The following is a 20,368-nucleotide window of genomic DNA, read 5'->3' as shown; positions in this document are numbered from 1 at the left end:
GATATGTTAGCAACAAATCTGCCTTTTCAAGCACACTTTGAAACTGAAAGCAACACCATCAAAGCTCAAACTTCTTCCTTGACCATCAATTGTTTCTATGGTTAATTACACGCATACACAGTATTTTGGGAAACTAAGCTACTAAAATGCTCCTCCAAATGCATTACAAAATACACTTGTTTAACTAAAGATTTCATATAAACTTTAGCATAACAGTACTTGTTGCGATTAAAAGTGATTACAGTTGTCCCCTCTATCTAGAATGCTCTTGCCTGGATGGCTCATTCAGTTACATCCCTACAGGTCTTTGCTCAAATGTCATTCTGGAGTGAGAACTCCTCAATCTTATTTTAAACTGCAACCCCCTTGGCTCAGTCGGTTGAGCAACCGACTTCAGCTCAGGTCATGATCTCATGGTTTGTGAGTTCGAGCTGCGCGTCGGGCTCTGTGCTGACAGCTCGGAGCCTGGAGCCTGGAGCCTGCTTCAGATGCTGGGTCTCCTTCTCTCTCTGCCCATCCCCCACTTGTGCTCTGTCTCTGTCTCTCAAAAATAAATAAATGTAAAAAAAAATTTTTTTAATTGCAACCCGAGTTCAACCCAACCCTGAACCACTCCACTGTACCCCACCCCTCTGCCCTCCCCTAATCTTCCTCCCCTGCTTCATTTTTCTCCAAACACTAATCTCCAACTCGCACACCATTATGTAAACCATGAGAGCAGAGATTTGTTGGGGCCTATTTTACTCACTGCTATATCCCCAGCCCCTTGAACTGTTACTGACACAGAGCAGGCACTAAAAGGTTGCTGAATTCATAAATTAATAAAATAGTATGGGTGAGAGATGCAGCAAGTCAAAAAAAGTGTTCTTTGCATTCAGAATATCCCCTTTAATGGATCCTCTAGGCTCCTAAACCTTCTTCTGTTACTATCTGGATAAAGAACAAAAATCAATTTAATTGCTACCCTTCTGAGAGGGGAAAATCATATTCCTAAAGCATAAGTCAAGTCCACAACTTGAACTAGCTGAAGAAGTTAATACTGAGTATTTGAAGCCACCCAGTATTATTTCTAGGCAATACTCGGTCTTCTGTTCTGGGAATGCCCAATTCTACCAACTTTTTTTTTTAAGTTGGCTCTACACGAGCACAGAGCCCACTGCAGGGCTTGAAACTCACAACCCTGAGATCAAGACCTGAGCTAAGATCAAGAGCTAGACGCTTAACCAACTGAGACACCCAGACACCCCTCTACCAACTTTTAAACTGGCAGGAAAATTAAAAAAAAAAAAATGGGGCGCCTGGGTGGCTCAGTCGGTTAAGTGGCCAACTTCGGCTTGGGTCATGATCTTGCGGTCCGTAAGTTCAAGCCCCGCGTCAGGCTCTGTGCTGACAGCTCTGAGCCTGGAGCCTGTTTCAGATTCTGTGTCTCCCTCTCTCTGACCCTCCCCCGTTCATGCTCTGTTTCTCTCTGTCTCAAAAATAAATAAAACGTTAAAAAAAAAAATTTTTTTTTAAATAAACTGGCAGGAAAAAAAAACTAAAAAAGCAGCATCATTAAGAATTATACATTATCACTTTGTGTTTGCAAGTATACCACAGTGAAATAGTTAATGCACATCTTACACTCAGTAGTTTTAAAAAATGAAAATATGTCTCTAGTTTTGGAACAATCCACTTAAATTTGAATTAACTGAAGTAGTGTATAATGAACTTAAGGAATCACAAAACTGAATGAATCACCAAATCCCAAAAAAATTATCTCTAGAATTTAGGTCTTCAGTAATCTTTATCAGTGATTAGTTCTAGGGAGCACCTGGGTGGCTCAGTTGGTTAAATCTCCAACTTCAGCTCAGGTCATGATCTCGCGGTTCCTCAGTTCAAGCCCATGTCAGGCTCTGTGCTGACAGCTCAGAGCCTGGAGCCTGCTTCAGATTCTGTGTCTCCCTCTCTCTCTGCCCCTCCCTCCCTCTCTCTCTCTCTCAAAAATAAACATTAAAAAATAGTAAGAAAATAAAATAAAATTCCATTGACTGGTTCTATTTTAAAAGTTGCTTCTATGGGGATGCCTGGGTGGCTCAGTCAGTTAAGCGTCCAGCTCTTAGTTTCAGCTCAGATCATGATCTCATGGCTCCCGAGACTAAGCCCTGCATCAGGCTCTGTGCTGACAGCTAGGAACCTGCTTGGGATTCTCTCTCCCTCTCTCTCTCTACCCCTATCCCACTGGCATGCACTCTCTCTTAAAAATAAAAATAAACATTTAAAAGCTACCTCTATAGGGGCACGTGGGTGGCTCAGTCGGTTGAGCATCAGACTCTTGATTTCAGCTCACGTCATGAGCTCACAATTTTGTGGGTTCAAGCCCCACATCAGGCTCTGTGCCAACAGTGCAGAGCCTGCTTGAGATATTCTCTCTCTCTCTCTCTCACAGACACACACACACACATACACACACACCCTTTCTACTCCTCCCCCACTCATGCTGTCTCTCTCTCAAAATAAATAAACTTTATATAAATAAATGAATGAATGAATGAATGAATGAATGAATGATAGGATCTGAGGTGGGAGGGTTTCTTGGGGGCAGAGATCTGCAGTATATGTGACAAGGATGGGAAAGCAAAAAAAATGTCAAATGGTAAAATACAAAGAATGTACAGATTACTGTACAAGCTCCTAAAATCTTAACTTCTCATATATGTGAAAAATTATTTTTTAAAAACTTCATAGAAATTCTTTGGATCACTGGAGCGCCTGGATGGGTCAGTGGGTTAAGCATCTGATTTCAGCTCGGGTCATGATCTCACCGTTCGTGAGTTTGAGCCCTGCATCAGGCTCTGTGCTGACAGCTCATAGCCTGGAGCCTGCTTCGGATTCTGTGTCTCCCTCTCTCTCTCTGCCCCTCCCCTGCTCATCTCTGTCTCTCTGTGTCTCTCAATAATAAATAAACGTTAAAAAAAAATTTTTTTTTAGTATTTAAAAATTTTAAAAATTCTTTGGATCACAAATAAAACAGTTAATGAATTCTGGGACTTTCAGAACATTAAAATGCTGGCTTTGAAATTACTGCAAGTTTTTCAGAATACTGGAAAACAATACAATACTCAAACTAGGAGGAAGTGACCCTGTTTCAGAAGTTTCCCTTGTAGCCATTGGACAATCACTTCCCTGGTCCCTAATACTGGTCTGTGTCTCCGTTCCAAAACCTTGTCCCAACATTGAGTTGAGATGGAGTTACTTGTCCATAGAGTCCCCAAAGATGTGCTGTATATATAACATGCTCAGTTCAATCCCATCCTCAATTTCTAAGCAGCACCTCTTGAGTGGGGCTTAATACATCCTGAGTGGGGCAAGAACATCACCCATGGCCTCTGTTGAAGTCGTCACCGTTCACCTGCCCCAGGAACTTAAGAAATGTGTTCTCATTTTTCTATCCATAGCAAGCACTATTTGGCCACACCAACAGTCCTTGAATCTAATAGAGAACAATAAGCCACCGGACACCACATCTCCCAGTTCATTTTCTCAAAACTTTAAAGGATGTTCCATGGGAGGAGGAGGGGAATAAAAAGGCTCCATCAAACATGTTCAAGAAACACTGAATTAAACAGACTCCCAACTAACTTCTCTGAACCTTTAATAAACTTATATACATTATGAATTTCCAAGATGGGGATATAATAACTAGGGTTTCCAACTTGACGCCACCCCCACTGGAGACATCTCTCAGGTATTCTGAAACACACTAGAAAACAACACAAACCCTCAGAATGATCTAACATTCCCTTTGGGCCTGTGGTGAGCACAGCAAATAAATACTATGACCTAAAATAATTCAAACATTTCCATAGCTTTTATTTTGTACTATTTATACTGTCTGGACACTTTCTGAAACGAATAAGGGTATTAGATATTGATTTAAACCCCAGACTCTAATAGTCACAGGAATTCACTTTTTCCTAGTTATCTGATAAATGAAAATTTACATCCTAAAATCTAACAGTTTATTTAAAACATGTTAATCTTAAACTCCACAATAAAAATATGGCTTTCTGGGAAATTAATTAGTGATATATAAATGGTTTAATTCCACTTCAGAAAATTCTAAAATCAAGCTTTCAAATAACAGAGCTAGTGAAATAAATATCAGCTGCTACAGTGAAGCTGTATAATGAAAATTCCTGAAATCACGAGTAACAACAATTGCTTATTAAGAAACTTTACTGAACTACTTCCCATTCCTCATCTGCTTTTAAACAAATTTTAAAAGAAAACCAAAATTACAAATATACTTTTTTTTTAAATTTTTTTAACGTTTATTCAGTTTTGAGAGACGAGAGCAAGCAGGGGTGGGGCAGAGAGAGAGGGAGACACAAAATCCGACGCGGGCTCCAGGCTCTGAGCCGTCAGCAAAGAGCCCAACGCGGGGCTCGAACCTATGAACCGTAAGACCAAGACCTGAGCCGAAGTCAGACGCCCAACGGGCTGAGCCACCCCGGCGCCCCCAAAATTGCAAATATCCTTAAACTGCCTATCAACAAAACAAATGGATTGTAGCCGAGATCTTGCTTATGCTTTCTTCTACAGCCTATCTTCTTCTACTCCTTAACGCAAGTTAACACAGCATTCTTGCATTCTACCTCCATCTCTCCCCCTGGTTTCGTCTGCTCTTCATTTGGTCTGTTCTCAAGCTCTTCAGTTTCCACAAGGAACAGCCAACAGTGATAATGTATTTAGCTGAAAAGGTCGGCTGTGGCTTAAAATCCAACACTAGATGGTTTCACACTGCCACGTGAAACAGAATGGACACAGGTATGCCTGACACTGCTCCCCCAGCTCCCTAGGGTCTGCAACAGATCTAGCCAGTCGAGAGCAGCCTCATCCATTCAATTCAGTGTGGCACACAAATACTTCTGTCTGCCTTGATTCGAAAAGAATTAGGAAACACTACAGTAAAGCATACACTACACAAGGGTACTGCTGGTGAATTTCTCCTACAGCATATAGTTTAAGAAAAGTTATTAGAGAAAAATTCCATCTAGTCCTTTTAAAAAAGCACTAATTTCTTCCAGGATGGCAACTAAATAAGACCACATTTTAGTTATAAATGTTTTCCCTTGAGATTAAAGATACGGTTTATTTTAGTAAAGAAAATATTTCTTACATTTGACCAGCTAAATGCCAACTTTGTATTTCACCTGTTTTCATAACCAACAATTATATGAATTATCCTGATCATATGCTCTTCATTACAATGTTTTCAATAAAACCTCATTTCTTGAGTTCAAAAGTGTAATTGATAAACCAAACTAGAATTTAAGATTTAGTTATTTCCAAGTGGACAATGGCACTTAAAAACTTTAAACTGTTGATAGTGAGCACAGAAACAAGGTGATTCTACACAACAGGCAAGAAACTATAATTTCTTTAAAAGCCAAACAGATTTCACTCACTCTCAAGATTATGATCCTTGCAATAAATTCTGGTACACTGCCTAAGAGAAACCTGTTCAGGAGCCCCTGGGTGGTTCAGTCGCTTAGGCATCCAACTCTTGATCTCAGTTCAGGTCACGGTTGTGGGATTGAGCCCCTAGTCGGGCTCCAGGCTCTGCTTGGGATTTTCTCTCCCTCTCTCTCTGCCCCGCCCTTGCTGGCACTCGTTCTCACTTTCTCGCTCTCAAAATAAATACATAAACTTTAAAAATAAATAAAAGAAACCAGGGGCCTCTGGGTGGTTCAGTCAGTTAAGCATCTGACTCTTGGTTTCAGCTCAGGTCATGCTCTCAAGGGTTTCGTGAGCTCAAGCCCCACGTCCGGTTCTGTGCTGGCAGTGCAGAGCCTGCTTGGGATTTTCTCCCTCCCTCTCTCACTGCCCCTCCCCCACTCATTCTCTCTCAAAATAAATAAATAAACTTAAAAAGATTTCGAAAAAATAATAAAAGCAACCAATTTATACTTAAGTAGGGGGAAAACAGAAATAAAGCACGCTACACTGTTTCTGAAATCCCTTAAGATATCACTCGAGCAGTCCTAAAGAGGATGCTCCAAACTTTAATGTGCATAAAAATCACGTGGGTATCTTGCTAAAATGCAGATTCTGATTCAGTAGGGCTGGGATGGAGCTCCAGGTTGATCTTACGCTGCTGGTCCATAGTCCACACACTGTATTTAACTTTACACCCTTGTTTACATCACACTGATTAAGACAGTGGACAAAAACTTAAAACAGTCAACAATCTCCATTTAATAATTTTTATAGTTTGGGGGCACCTGTGTGGCTCAGTCCGTTGAGCAACCAACTCTTGATTTCGGCTCAGGTCATGATCTCACAGTTCATGAGATAGAGCCCAGAATCGGCTGTGAGCACAAGAGCCTGCTTGGGATTCTTCTCTCTGCCCCTTCCCTGCTTGTCGTGCACACCGGTGCACTTCCTCTCGCTCTCTCTCTTTCTCTCAAAATAAACACTTAAAAATGGTAATAATAATAATTTGTATGGTTTCATGAGATTAATCTGGGGAAGGGATGGCTATTAAAATATTGATTTGGGTGAAAACTCAGCTTCTCAAACATGGAGCCTAAGAGACCTTGTAATAATGACAAGAACAAACACCTATAGAACACTCAGTATGTGCCATGGAATTGTCTTAAGTACTTCACACAGATTAACTGATTTGATTCTGGTAACAACTCTGTGAGGTAGGGATGATTACTGGACCTATTCTACAGAAGGTAAACCTCAGTCACAAAGACATTAGGTTGCACATAGATAATAACCCAGGATTAATTAATAACCCTGGATTTGAACCCAGGCAGTCTAGTTCCAGAGTCTAGACCTTTAATTATAATACTAGCAGTCTAGCTGAAGACACAGCAGCAGAATTAAGATGGCAAATCAAAATGGCTTACTTTTGAAAAAAACAACGCAAGTGTTAAAGAACAGAGGAAGCAACAGAGGTGACAGCCAATTATTAGTGGATCCCAGGACTTAACAATACAGTTTTTTCCTATATTAAAAAATGTTCTGGACTTCATAACAGCTAAACATCTGAGAATATTTCTCTAAAATATTTTTTTAGAAGAAAACATCTGGTTTCATGGAGCACCTGACTGGCTCAGTCGGAGGAGTGTGCAACTCTTCATTTGGGGTTGTGAGTTCGAGCCCGACGCTGTATACAGAGATTACTTAAAAAGAAACCCTTTAAAAAAAAGTTTTAAATAAAAAAAATAAACAAGTCAACAACCACAACAACAAAAACCACCTGGTTTCACTTCACACAACAAGCATTTTGAGACCAATGTTCCAGGGGCAACTAGTGAAGAAGAGTTTTGATATCCAGGACTTATAATAGCACCAGCAGCCGACATAGCTGAAATAACAAGTGATGAAAATTGCTTTAGCAAAAATATTTTGGACTGAAAGGATGAGTAACTAAAAGTAGAAACTGGTAAGGGACAAAGCACAACATGACCAGGAATCTGATACTGTTGAGCAGAGTGGAAAAAGTGGCAAAAATAAGCTGCTATGCAAACAAAAGAAACAGAGAAAAGAAGCAAACATTAAAGTCTAAATAATTTTTAGAAAAGTAAGAACTGGTCATTAGAAAAAAACTTTCTAAGCAATGGTGAACAGTCCACACAGTAGAGCTGCAGAAGATACTGGACTAAACAGATGGATAAGATCAAGCCAGAGCAGATTAGTAATCATCACTTCAATGGGCCTGAACATGGATATGGCTGACCAAGCACAAGTCTCAGGAAACACAGTAAACAAGTCTATGGAATATGCACAAAATGAAAATGTTAACCCTCAGACATCTTAAATTCACTTGTTTGACAAACATTTCTTGAGATCTGGTATATGTCTGGCACTATTCTAGGGGCTAAGGATATAGGGGTGACCATGCCAGGTCAAATCCTGCCCTCATGTCACTTACATTCTACTGGGGACACTAAAAGATTTGAAAGAGAACACTGAATAACGTATTATCATAAAAGCCTAGAGTGAAGCCTTTTAATATAGGAGGATATGTGAAAACTATTTATGAGACATAAGTTAACAAAATAGTAATCCCTCCTGCCCCCACAGAGGAAGCCCTTATAGACCTCTCAAAAAGACCCTAAGAACACTAAATAAATGCATCTAAAATGTATCTACAAATAAAAGTACAATCTGACTTTTACTTCCAAGAACACCTATAAATACCACTCCCAGACAGGCACAGTAAGTTGCACTTCAAAGTTTTCCAAATGTGACAGCTTTTGGATCAAAACATTTTATTAGTGTAACCATCTTAAAAATAACTAGAAGTACTTTTCTAATAGACCATAAAGTTCTAAACGGAAAAGTATCTGAAGAAAGCAAATCTTGAAATTGCCAAAAAATAAATAAATAAAGATTTGGTCTTGGTGGGCTTTAAGAATTTCACTGAAATTTAAGCCCCCTGAGACTACCCTAGCTATAGCAATGGCCTTAGATTCCCAAAAAATTAGATTTAACGGAGTATAGGTTTTTTTGTTTTAATTTTTTTTTTTAAACATCTTTATTTATTTTTGAGTGACAGAAACGGAGCACAAGCGGGCGAGGGGCAGAGAGCAAGAGGGAGACCCAGAATCCAAAGCAGGCTCCAGGCTCTGGGCTGTCAGCAAAGCAGGACACGGGCTCAAACCCACAAACGGTGAGATCATAACCTGAGCTGAAATCGGACGCTTAACCGACTGAGCCACCAAGGCGCCCCAACTATAGGTTTTGATTAGTATATAAAAACATCAAGAGGACGTGATACCTAATTTCTTGAAGAAATTACTGGAAAACAGCTCATTTTTAATACTCAGTTAACTATCCATCTCTCATCTCTGTCTAAAAACTGTAAAATCAGGGGCACCTGGGTGGCTCAGTCAGTTGAGCGTCCGACTTCGGCTCAGGTCATGATCTCACGGTTCGTGAGTTCGAGGCCCGCGTCGGGCTCTGTGCTGACAGGTCCGAGCCTGGAGCCTGCTTCAGATTCTGTGCCTCCCTCTCTCTCTGCCCTCCCCCTGCTCACGCTCTCTGTCTCTCTCTCTCAAAAATAAGTAAACATTAAAAAAAATTTTTTAACTGTAAATTCAAACTATTTTCCTATATTTAAAAAAAATGCAAATTGATGTTTAAACTTCTTAAATGTAGAATTCTCAAGAAATAAGGCAGCAGAAGGTGTTTTTAAAACAAGATACCACATGACAAAGTGTTTCAGAAGATCCAAGTTCAGTACCTATTCAATCCTCTCCGACACCTACACACCACAAAAAGTTGATTTAAACCTACCACTTCTTTTAAGTGTTTCTTAACAAGCAATGTTCTCTCTACACACAAGAAACAATAGGAAAGTACTTGTTCCAACAAGAACTACCCTTATAACAATGCATTACACAATGGGATCTCATTTGCCTTACAATGCTAACATTTTTCTGTGCTGTATCTCTGTAGTCAATGAAAGACGTACAGTTGGGGATGTACCTAATATTCTGGGGAACAAATACTGCGATCCCAAAAGTCTGAACATGGTACTTAAGCGTTTTTTGGTTAAAAACCCAAAATTCGTTTTTAACTACAAAATTAAATTGTCTAGCAAGCAAAGGTAAGGCGTAAAATGAACTGATTCGCTTTCGGCCACAAAAAAGCGCACGTGAGCCGGCTTAGGTCTGTACTGTGCATCAGTTAAGTCAGGTGGGAGAAGTTAAACAGCCTGGAAGTCATTTTGGACCAGAGAAAAGCTCCCACAAATCCCTTCATTCGACTATAAAAGGATCTTCAAAGTTACTGCCTACACAAGTGGCTGTCGGTATTGCCTTTCGCTTTACTCTCTGGCACAAGCTCATCTTGAGGTTTCAAACCTCCCCGGCTTTTAGAGGCCTTTGAGACGGCCGAAAGATTTCACAGCCCCATCTATGAACATGATGCGTAAGGAAGCTGGCAGGATATGCCACTGAGTGCCCCAAACGAGGCTGCAAAAACGCTGTCTTCATTCGGTGAGTCCCTGACTTGTAGGAGTTAAAACTCTCACCCCTTATATTGCGATGACGTAATCCTCCACACTGCATTTCTCTTAGACTTAAAGGGGAGGAAAAAACAAACGAACAAAGAAAATTTCACCCTAATAAGAGGAATTAAGCAAGCGGCAGAACGACAGTTTCGAGAGGTGGTTAGGTAACTCCCTGAAAGGGAAGCTTCAGCTGAATAAGCAGGGAGAGTTGGAGAAGCAAACGGAAATGGTGCTAGGAACTCAACCTAAGGCCGGAATAAAGGAACCTGGGGAAACAGCTCCCAGGCCCGCCCCGCCGGACGGGGAGTCGGGCCGCGGGGCTGCGGAGGAAAGGGCGTCGCAGGCACAGCCCGGGGCGGTCCGCTGGCCGCCCCCTCCCCGGCCGCCACTTCCCCGCCGCGCTCGCGATTCCGCTCCCCTCCCCCGCCCGCCGCAAAATGTCCGCGGCGGCGCCCGGCGAAGCAGGAAGTCCAAGCCCGGGCGCAGGGAGCACACCCGGCCCGAGAGCCCGAGCCACCGGCGGCCGCGAGCTGCTACGCGGTCCCGGCCGGCCGGCCGCCCACCCGCCCTCGGGGCCGGCGGAGCCGGACCGGGGGGGAGGGGAGGCCGGGATGGGTGTGACCCCTTCCTTCCGCCGCTGCCCGGTGACAGCCCGGCCCCGCCCGCGCCATCGGGCCGGCACCCCGCGCCCGGGCCGCGCACCTCTCGCGGCCGGGCTCCCCCGCCTGCCCCGCCGCCACCCTCTACCCTCTGCTCCCGGAAAGAACCCGGACCCGCGCTCGCCCGGACGGCGCCGCGCGAGCCGAGCACCCCTTCCCGCGCCCCGCGCTCCCAGGGTTCCCGGGATCCCAGAAGGCGGGGTACCCCCGCGGACGGGGAGAAGCCGGGGGACGCGCGGCGGGGACGGGACAGTGGGGGAGCCGCTCCCGCGGGGAGCCTCGGGCCCCGCACTCACCTCAGCTTCTCCGCCGGGGCGTTGGCAGCACTGCGCGGGGTCTCCTCGGCTGCTGGACAGGGGCACGCGCCTGACGTCAACACGCAGGCGACGCAGGGTTGGGTGCCCGCGGAAGTGGGAGGGACCCGCAGGCGAGCCCTGGCCGCGCGGTTGGAGGCGGGGCCTGCATTCATCCGCCGCCCCGGCTCGGGCAGATCACCGCGCACGCGCGGGCCAGCGCGGCTGGCTCGCTGCTGGTTCCCTGCTAGGCTTTGCCCCTCTTTCTCCGATGGTCGTGTGTGTAATGGTACTATAAACAGTCGTTTGCAAAGCGCTGCCACTGACAGTGCTTTTGATCTTTTCAACCTTCTGAAGCAAAGTATTTTTCCTATGTTGCAAAAAAGACGGAGGCAATGGCTCGCCTGAGGGGCAGTGTCTTGCCTGGGTGGTCTCCTGCCCACCTCCCTCCCAGGCCTGCATCAGGTCCTCCATGGCGCGCCCGCGCTTTCCATCTGACTATACCACACTGTCCCTTGCTCCAGCCACATCTGCAGTCTTTTGCCTTCGGGACTTCCTCCCTGACGCAAGGCCTCGAACTCCCTGTTTCCCGTGGTTGCCTCCTCTTCACCAGCCTTTGGTTGGTTGCCTCTCGGCCCTCGAATGTCACTGCCTTCCTGATCACCCCACCTGTTTGTCATCTGTCTTCCCTGCTAGTGTGCAAGCTGCAGGAGAATAGGAACTCTGTGTCTTAGTCTCAGATGTCTCCCAGTGTTAACGGGAAATCGCTTATGTTAATAATAGTTCATTTATCGGTGACCACCACAGCTATTTGGCCAAAAAAGACACCTATTTCCAATACGTCTGATATAATAGTCGTATTTTCTTTTGAGCCTTTCAGTTGCACAAGAATAACTAGATTTTTCAGTGTTTACGATAGGCATGGTGCTAACAGCTTTGCATGTAATAGTAGTTAATGTAATACACACAACTACTCTATGAGTTAGGGACTTACCCCCAGGGGTGCCTAGGTAGCTCAGTCGGTTGGGCATCCGACTTCAGCTCAGGTCATGATCTCACAGTTGGGCCTCTGTGCTGACAGCTCAGGGCCTGGAGCTTGCTTCGGATTCTGTGTCTCCTTCTCTATCTGCCCCTCTCCCAGCTCATGCTCACTCTGACTCTCTCAAAAATAAACATTTAAAAAAAGAAGAAGAAGAACCATTACCCCCATTTACTGATGCATGAACTGAGGCTCAGAAGTGTTAAGGGATTTGCCCAAGGTTGCCAAGCTAGGCAGTGGCAGAGCTGGGACTTGGACCCAAGAGACTGGTCCTCATTGATCACTACACTATCATACTACCCAGCAGGTTAGGAGAAATCAGAAGAGATAAGCTTCAGGTGTAGTCCTATCCCTACTGATACAAACTATTACCATTTTGGTGTATATCTTTCCAGATTTATAGAGATGGAGAGAGATGTACACACATTTACTGCACAAAACAGACTGTGCTCTGCCTTTCCCTTTCAAAACTACGTTGTGAATATCTTTCCATCTCAAATGAAACATCATTTTTAAAGGCTGTATTCTCCTGTAAGGGCATTGCAATATATATCTAATCAATCTGCTATTGGAATTTAGGTTGTTTGGGGCTACTGTAACTTTTGACTGTTGGTAAATGCATAAGCTTAGTTTCATAAACTTGAGGAAGACTGGTTGTGTTTTCTCCCTCTGCGAGACTAGTTGGCGGTGACCTTTCCTTCATCCCGTCTCACAATCCCATGAATGTCCCCAGACAATGTCTGCCCTTTCCATGAGCAGCAATATCTTGATGGGGTGTCACCCCACTGCTTGGCTTTTCCTGCCTCTATTCTGAGGACAAGAACTCACTTGGCACTTTGTCTTTTGTGTTCTCAGGTTTTTGTGAAAATGACCCTCCCCAACCTTTTCACGGTCCCAAAAGGCGGTAGCATTTCTACTGGACCCCAGTCTATCCCTTCCCTTGCTGCCAGCCTAGACCCCAGCCTCTAGAGCCTCCTCCCTACCGCCCCACTGGCTACAGCCGCCCCATACTAACAAGAGGAGCAGCCTGGGGGGCTCTGGTTTCCCTTCCCCTGTGGTTACCAGCCCAGCGTCCATTCCTCCTTCTTCTGGCAACAGCACCGCCATTTCTGCAACAGCCCCTTCCCTGATTCTCAAATCCCTGTGGCTCTAGAGGAGAGGATTCTACCCCTAGTTGTGGGGAGAGACACATGACCTAGGCTTTGCCAATCAGAGAATTTTAGCAGCATTTTCAGGGACAGGCATGTGACCCAAGGAGAACCAGTAAGACTCAATTCTGGGACTTTGGTCAGAACTGGCCAGTTGATGAATCTCTCTGCTGAGGGTAGGATGTAACCATGGCACTGCTGGCAACCATCTTCCCACTGCAAGGCCAGAAACTGCTTGAGAAGGAGACCACAAAAGAGGGGGAAAACAGAGCAGGGAGATAGATAGTGAAACCAAGTCCCAGTGGCATTGTTTGAGCCCTTGGATCTAGCCTTACTTCAATTTTCAGTCACATTAGCCAGAAATCATCTCCAGTCCCCACCCGCTTCGGGTCCTACAGTGCCTCCATCCGCATTGGACTCCTGAACCCTTGTACGCCCAGGGGCTCCCGACATTTCTGCAGCACGAGTCCTACACCCACAAAGGTAATATCCAATTTCTAGATGCTTCCTTTTGACAATCTCTGTTTTAATTCATTTTACACAGCACAACCTTCTTGTCTTCCTCGATCTCGGCTCCTTTTAAGTCACCTTCTGGCTTGGGAACCCTGGTGTTTTTTCCTTTGCCTTCAAAATAAGATTCAAAGTTCTTTAGCCAGGCATTCTGTATCCTCTGTGATCTGGCACCGGCTTGCCTTTCCAAAGTTATTTCCCTTGCCCTTCTGTATTAGTCAGGGTTGTCCAGAGGAACAGAACCAACAGAAAAAGCAGGGGGAAGGGGAGAAGGAAAGGGAGACAGAGACTGATCTATATTGGTCTATATCTATCTATCTCAAAAGATTCATTCTAAGGAATTAACTTGCATAATTATGGAAATTGACAGGATGAGTTGATTGTAGGATGAGTCAACAAGCTGAGACTCAAGAGAACTGATGATGTAGGTCCAATCCAAGTCCTAAGTCCTGAGAACAAGAACTGCTGTTTCCGTGACAGTTCAACAGCCAGCCAGCTCAAGCCCCAAAAAAGGCCAACGTTTGAATTCAAAGCAGGAAAAATCTCTGTTACTTGAGGGAGGGTCAGCCTTTTTATTCTAGCCGGGCCTTCAACGGATTGGATAAGGCCCACCACATTAGGGAGGGCAATCTACTCAGTCTACGAATTCAAATGCTAATCCTACCCCAAAACACCCTGACAGACAGGTGCACCCAGAATAACGTTCAACCAAGTATCTGGGGCTCCAGGGCCCAGTCACGTTGACGTTTAAAATTAACCATCACGCCGTCAATCACACACCTTGTCTGTGTGTGGGCTGAAGCAAGACTGAATTACCTAGTATCATACGTGCAGGTATGATGATTTCTTGCCTCCGTGCTCCTGCTCATGCTGTTCCCCTTGCCTAGAACACCTTTCCCGCTCATCCACCCTACCTATCAAGTCCCACTCTCTTTCCCGCCATGAACTGGACCTTTTGCCCACAGCGACCTTGTGTCCCTTCCCACCTCTGTGCTTCCGCAGATTCAGCAGTTCGCGTCCCCGTCTGCCAAACTCCTATCCGTCTCTCCTTCAAGGATCACCATTGACCTCAGCTCTTACACCTTCCCTGACAACCCCAGGCAACCAATCGTTCCTATTACACTTCGTATTTAAAGCATACTATATGAAAATCAGTTGTATCTGTGCTAACTAAACCATTAAGCCATGAGCAGGCAAGGATCTTAGCTTATTCATTTTTGTATCCTTTTACCTAATTTCCTGGCACACTGCCAGCCCCCAAAAATGTTTGATAAATAATGCACGGACGAGCACACTGCCACTTTCCACAGGGCCTGCCCTACTTTTTGCTGCAAAACTGACGTCTGCTTCTTCTGAACCCCCGTAGCATTTCCCTGAGGATTTCTTCGGACCTTCGCCCTGTTGTCATGTTATCCGCGCTTTCTCCGCCCTACCGGAAGCTCCGGGGGCGCACTCGGTTCTGGGTGCACTTTTGCGCCCCTCACGGTGCTCCTCAGGTGCCTTAAACACAATGAGTGAGAGGAGTCTCGAAACTGCATTCTCAGCCAAATGCCGAAGACCGCAAATCCACCACCATCTCCCCGGGGCCTGCCAAGATTTACTCAAGAAGACGAGGATCCACATTAAAGAGGTTCTCCTTTGTGGTCTTCGGTCTGAGGATTTACATGAGAAAGTCCTAATTGAAGACTTTCCGTGTGATTCATAGGTGATAAAACTATAAAGAAAAGTAAGGAAGTGATTATTATAAAAATTCGGCTGCTGGCTGCCTCCAAAGGAGGTTGTAATCTGGGAGGGATGGGGGCGGGCAGTGTGGGCAGGGGTCTATTTCATGACCTCGGTGATGATTACATGTGGATGTTTGCTTTATAATTATTCATTGTACTATACATTTGTTTTACATGCTTTTCCTCACGTGTCATATTTCATAAAAAATGAAGGTTGGAAATAAACAAAACAAAAATGAAGTCTCACTATTGTTACCAAGGGGTAGATACCTATCCTTAAGACACAGGCCTACCCTTCCATTTCTGATTTACCGGTTGGTCTTCCCCTCATCTGGCTGGTCATGGCCATGGCTCAGGTCATGTCAGCAGCCCCATTCTGCTGCTAGGATTCCGGACGTGCTCCCGATCCGGCCTGCCACACCTCAAGGGGCCAGGGCTGCTGTACCTGAAGCGATAGTCCATCAGCTCAGGGACCTAGACCCTTCTTGGAGTCAGAGAAAGGAGAGGAACTGACCAAACCTGTTTTCTACTTTCCTTTTCTCTAACTGGCCCAGGCTTGCCCTCTTCATCTCTGTTACACATCTCTGGTGGAGACAATCTGAGTCACTGAAGAAGGGTGCCTGAGATGGGATAGGGGAGAGAAAAGTCTAGAAATGACTGAGCAACTCCATCTGCATTGGTAGGGTTTAGTAAGAACCCAGAGGCCCATGGTACAGTGAAGTCTTAATTTCAAAACGATCGGAGAATCACTCACGTGAACCAATTGGTTCACGTTGGCATGTTGGGACCAATATTCAACAGTCAGTGAATATTTTATGTGCTAGGCACCTTGCATGCAAAGATAACTGATATGCCCCTGCTTAACCTCTTCAATGCTTTCTCCTGGTTCTTGTCCACCTCTCCAATGTCCTCAGAACCATGCACTCACTCACTGGGCTCCAGCGATGCTGCCCTCTTTGAAACTTCTCAGACAGAAATGACCTTCCCGTGCCTGCCTTAGAGCCTTTGCACTCGCTGTCCTGAGCTCTCCTGCTCTACACAAGCCTGCTCCTTTCCACCCTGCACATCTTTGCTCAAATATCACCTCTTTAAGAGGACCTGCTCCCCACGCAGCTTAGAGCGGCACTTCCAACCCATGACAACACCACACTGCTTTATTTCCTTCATAGCCTCATCACTATCCAAAACAATCTCACCCCTTTAGTATTCTTACTATCATTCTCTCCCCCATTAAAAAGTAAGTTCAGGGTCTTCTTTCCACCACTGGACCCTCGGTGCTAGAATGTAGTCTAATTACCTGTTGAAGAAATGCAATGAATGAAGACATAATCTCTACTCAAGGAGTTAAGGTCTCATAGTGGGACAAACAATAATCAAAAGTGCGAGGACAGAGGTATGCACAAGTATCTAGCAGAACAAGAAAAGCAGAATATTCAAAAGAGTTATACTTGGGGCGCCTGGGTGGCTCAGTTGGTTGAGCATCTGACTTTGGCTCAGGTCATGATCTCATAGCTCGTGAGTTCGAGCTCCATGTTGAGCTCTGTGTTGACAGCTCAGAGCCTGGAGCCTGCTTCAGATTCTGTGTCCCTCTCTCTCTCTGCCCCTCCCTCGCTCATGCTCTCTCTCTCAAGAATAAATAAAAAACCATTAAAAAACTTAAAAAAAAAAAAGAGTTACATACTTAACAATTACTAAGTACTTCCTATGCTCCAGGCATTGTTCTAAGTATTTAACATGTATTAACTCACTGGAAATTCACAAGAACTCTGGAATATAGAAACTATTATCTTCAACAAAAACAAGGCATGAAGAGGTTAGTAGCACTTGCCTAAAGTTGTACAGCTGGCAGGTGAAAGAGCTGAGGTTCAAACCCAGAGCTGATAAGGGAAGGTTTCCCAAGGGAGCAAGGTTTGATCTAAATCTAAAGGGCCAGGGCAGGCCACGCTGATCACTGCCAGAAAGAACAGGCATGTGCAGGTACACAGGCATGGAAAAGCAGGATGTCAGGGGGGTAGATGAGTCTCATACACATAATGTTGAACACAAGAAGACAGACACAAAACGATATACACTGTAGGATTCCACTTGGTTCAGAAACAGGCAATACTGCTCTATGCCAATAGAAATCACAATAGCTTACCTTTCGGGGGATTACTGACTAGGAAAGGACCTAGGAAGTCTTCTGGGATGCTAGTTATTCTCTGTATCTTCATCTGCAAGGTGGTTATAGGGGTATGCTCACTTTGTACAAATTCATCCAGTGATACAATTTCCAGGATGCATGTTATATTTAAATTAAAAAAAAATTAAAGGTCACTTCAACAATAGTATTGACCTAAAAACCAAACCACTTGTGATTTTTTTTTTAAGAGGTGTAGAATTTTTGTGCGTCTTGATGATGAGATTTAATGGCTGCAGATAAGAAAAGCAGGAGGGCACCTGGTTGGCTCAGTCAGTTGAGGATCCAACTTCAGCTCAGGTCATGATCTCACAGCCCATGGGTTCGAGCCCCCTGTCAGGTTCTGTGCTGACAGCTCAGAGCGGTCATACTCCTTTGAATTCTGTGTCATCCTCTCTCTCTGCCCCTCCCCCCCTCAAAAATAAGTAAACATTAACAAAAAAAGAAAAAAAAAAAAAAAGAGCAGAGAGGAGGGGCACCTGGCCAGTTCAGACGGTGGAACGCGTGACTCTTGACCTCAGGGTTGTGAATTCGAGCCCCACTTTTGGTGTAGAGATTATTTGAAAATTACTTTAAAATCATAATTACTTAAAAAAAAAAGCAGAAAAGAGAGATAGAAGGAACGAGAAGCTAAGACCAGGATTTAATGTGTAGACATTAGAAATGGAGGGTTCAAGAGAGGGGCTCAGAAGACAGAACAAGCTCAAAGGGACAGGGGAGAATCACTGACTGAATCTTCCCCTAACCTAGCAGATTCAGCCACAATAGCATGCATCGAATGTTTCTCTGCTTCTGGTGCTGGGAAGGGGTGAGCCTAGCTGGGACTAAGGCAGGAATGAGACAGGTGTGGGAACGGAAGCTCAGAGAGGTCTGAGATCACACACTTCATAAGTGCTGGAGTTATCTTTGCCAGAACCTCCAATTTGTGCTAAGACAGGGCCAACACTTAAGCACTGGCCCCACTTGAAGGCGGAGTTTTGGCTCAGAGGAAGTGAAAGCAGCCAGCTTTGGTGGTGTTGGTGGCTTCCTGCCCAGGGGACACACCCAGCTTCTAAATCACCATTCTGGACCTTCACGATGTTGCTAGGCACCGGAGGGGCCCCACCAGCTTTCAAGCAGAGCCAGCCAAGGGCAGTTAACTTCGCCTCACTGCAAGGTCAGGTGCAGAACAGAGAGGGAAGCCAGCCACCCGGTGAAGGCTTTCCTTTTTTTGTTTTGTTTTGTTTACTTCCATCCCCAGCCCTCCCACCTGCCCCCTCCCATTGTCTCCCATGAATTCTAGTTATCTGTGTTCACTAGAAGGAAGAGCCTTCAACCAGGCGGCAGTCATGTGTCTCCTACAAAAATCAAACTGTTCCTTGAGGATCCATCATGGGCAGGCCCTGGGTTGGAGGCCAAGAACATACAGATTCCCTCTTGATGGAGCTCATGATCTGACTGGGGACAGAGTGGACGCTATACCACAGTGATACTTGGAATACAACATGACATAGGGGGTACACAACATACATTTTCTGACTGAACAGGACTAAAGAACTAAAGCCAGGGTGTTAAAGGAGCTCACAGGAGGGCCTCTGATGTCAGTTCAATCCAGAAATCAAAGAAGGCTTCACGAAGGTGACCATGCCTATTTATGTCACAAAGAATGAGTAGGAGTAGGTTGGCAGATTGGGGGAGGCATGGGGAGAGGCATTCCAGACCAAGGGAAAATGTCCAATAAATGCCTGGCAGTGGGTGGAAAATGCTTAGCAAAATAGTTAAGCCATTGTCAAGTGCATTGAACTAAGCTGCCTGTGGAAACTGACCACACATGATGCTCCTGGAAGGGCCAGTTACACTTGAATGCTCCAGCCACCACCGCCATCACGGTGGACTCCTCATAGCCCCCCACACCTTGCAGAGTTGGCCTCCTCTCCAGCAGCCAGGCCCTGGCACCCACACGCTGCTCAGGGAGTAGCTGCCCAATAGAGGACGTACTTTTCCATGGCACCAGCCAGTTGCTAGGAATCTTGAATTACCTTGTGGTCCCAACACTCGTTTTCACCAGCAGTCATCTGGCAGGAACATTTTTCTTTCTTTTTTAAAAAAATTTTTTTTTAATGTTTACTTACTTTGAGAGAGAGAGAGACAGAGAGAGACAGCACGAGGCAGAGAGAGACGGAGACACAGAATCTGAAGCAGCCTCCAGGCTCTGAGCTGTCAGCAAAGCCTGACACAGGGCTCGAATTCATGAGCGGAGAGATCATGACCTGAGCCAAAGTCCAACACTCAACCCACCGAGCCACCAATAGCTAGATGAAATTATTCTTTTGTGGAACTCGGAGTCCAAATAATCCCAGTGGGAAAATTAGGCACAGGAGACAGTTTACAAGTATTTGTCTCTGGCTGCTCTGCATTTTCCTCCTCCTTCCTCTCACAGAATTAAAGTGTTCAGGGTTCTTTGGAACCTGGCTCTAAATGGACTCAAAGAAATTACAACGTCAGGCACTGGGGGTAGCTGGGTCGTGCCGCTGCACAGAGAACGCGTGGGAATCATCTTGGGGAGTGGCAGCAGAGATAGGAAGTTGCTGTCCTCTCCAATCCCCACAGAGCCCTTGACACACTGGACTTAGTCTGCTCTTTGATATCCGGGCAGCATGACCTCACGGCAAGGGCATGGGGCCGGAGCCAGATGAAACGGAGATGAACTGCAGCCTCTCCTCTTACTGGGTTTGTTTGGGGCAAAGAATCTCCTCTGTAAATTCACTTCCATGGGAAAGAGCTGGTACCGCAGGGTTGCTGGGAGACAGTGCTGGGCAACT

At 45.2% G+C, this 20,368-nt stretch overlaps 2 protein-coding genes across 3 annotated transcripts in view; both read right to left on the bottom strand.

Annotated features, from left to right (window-relative positions):
• Positions 1–11,090, bottom strand: part of CDC42 (cell division cycle 42) — a 51,557-nt gene extending 40,467 nt beyond the window's left edge. The window contains exon 1 of one of the 2 annotated variants that reach the window (XM_027060138.2): positions 10,971–11,090. The gene's annotated coding sequence lies outside the window, so the exon portion shown is untranslated. The remainder of the gene's footprint in view (positions 1–10,970) is intronic. The other variant, XM_027060137.2, reaches the window with a different exon arrangement.
• Positions 1–20,368, bottom strand: part of LOC106977605 (chymotrypsin-like elastase family member 3B) — a 127,687-nt gene that overhangs the window by 88,257 nt on the left and 19,062 nt on the right. The gene's annotated exons all lie outside the window — the stretch shown is intronic.

The sequence above is a fragment of the Acinonyx jubatus genome, chromosome C1 (assembly GCF_027475565.1).
Source record: "Acinonyx jubatus isolate Ajub_Pintada_27869175 chromosome C1, VMU_Ajub_asm_v1.0, whole genome shotgun sequence".
In the NCBI taxonomy this organism is placed as follows: Eukaryota; Metazoa; Chordata; class Mammalia; order Carnivora; family Felidae; genus Acinonyx; species Acinonyx jubatus.
This window is presented reverse-complemented; position numbering and strand designations above follow the sequence as displayed.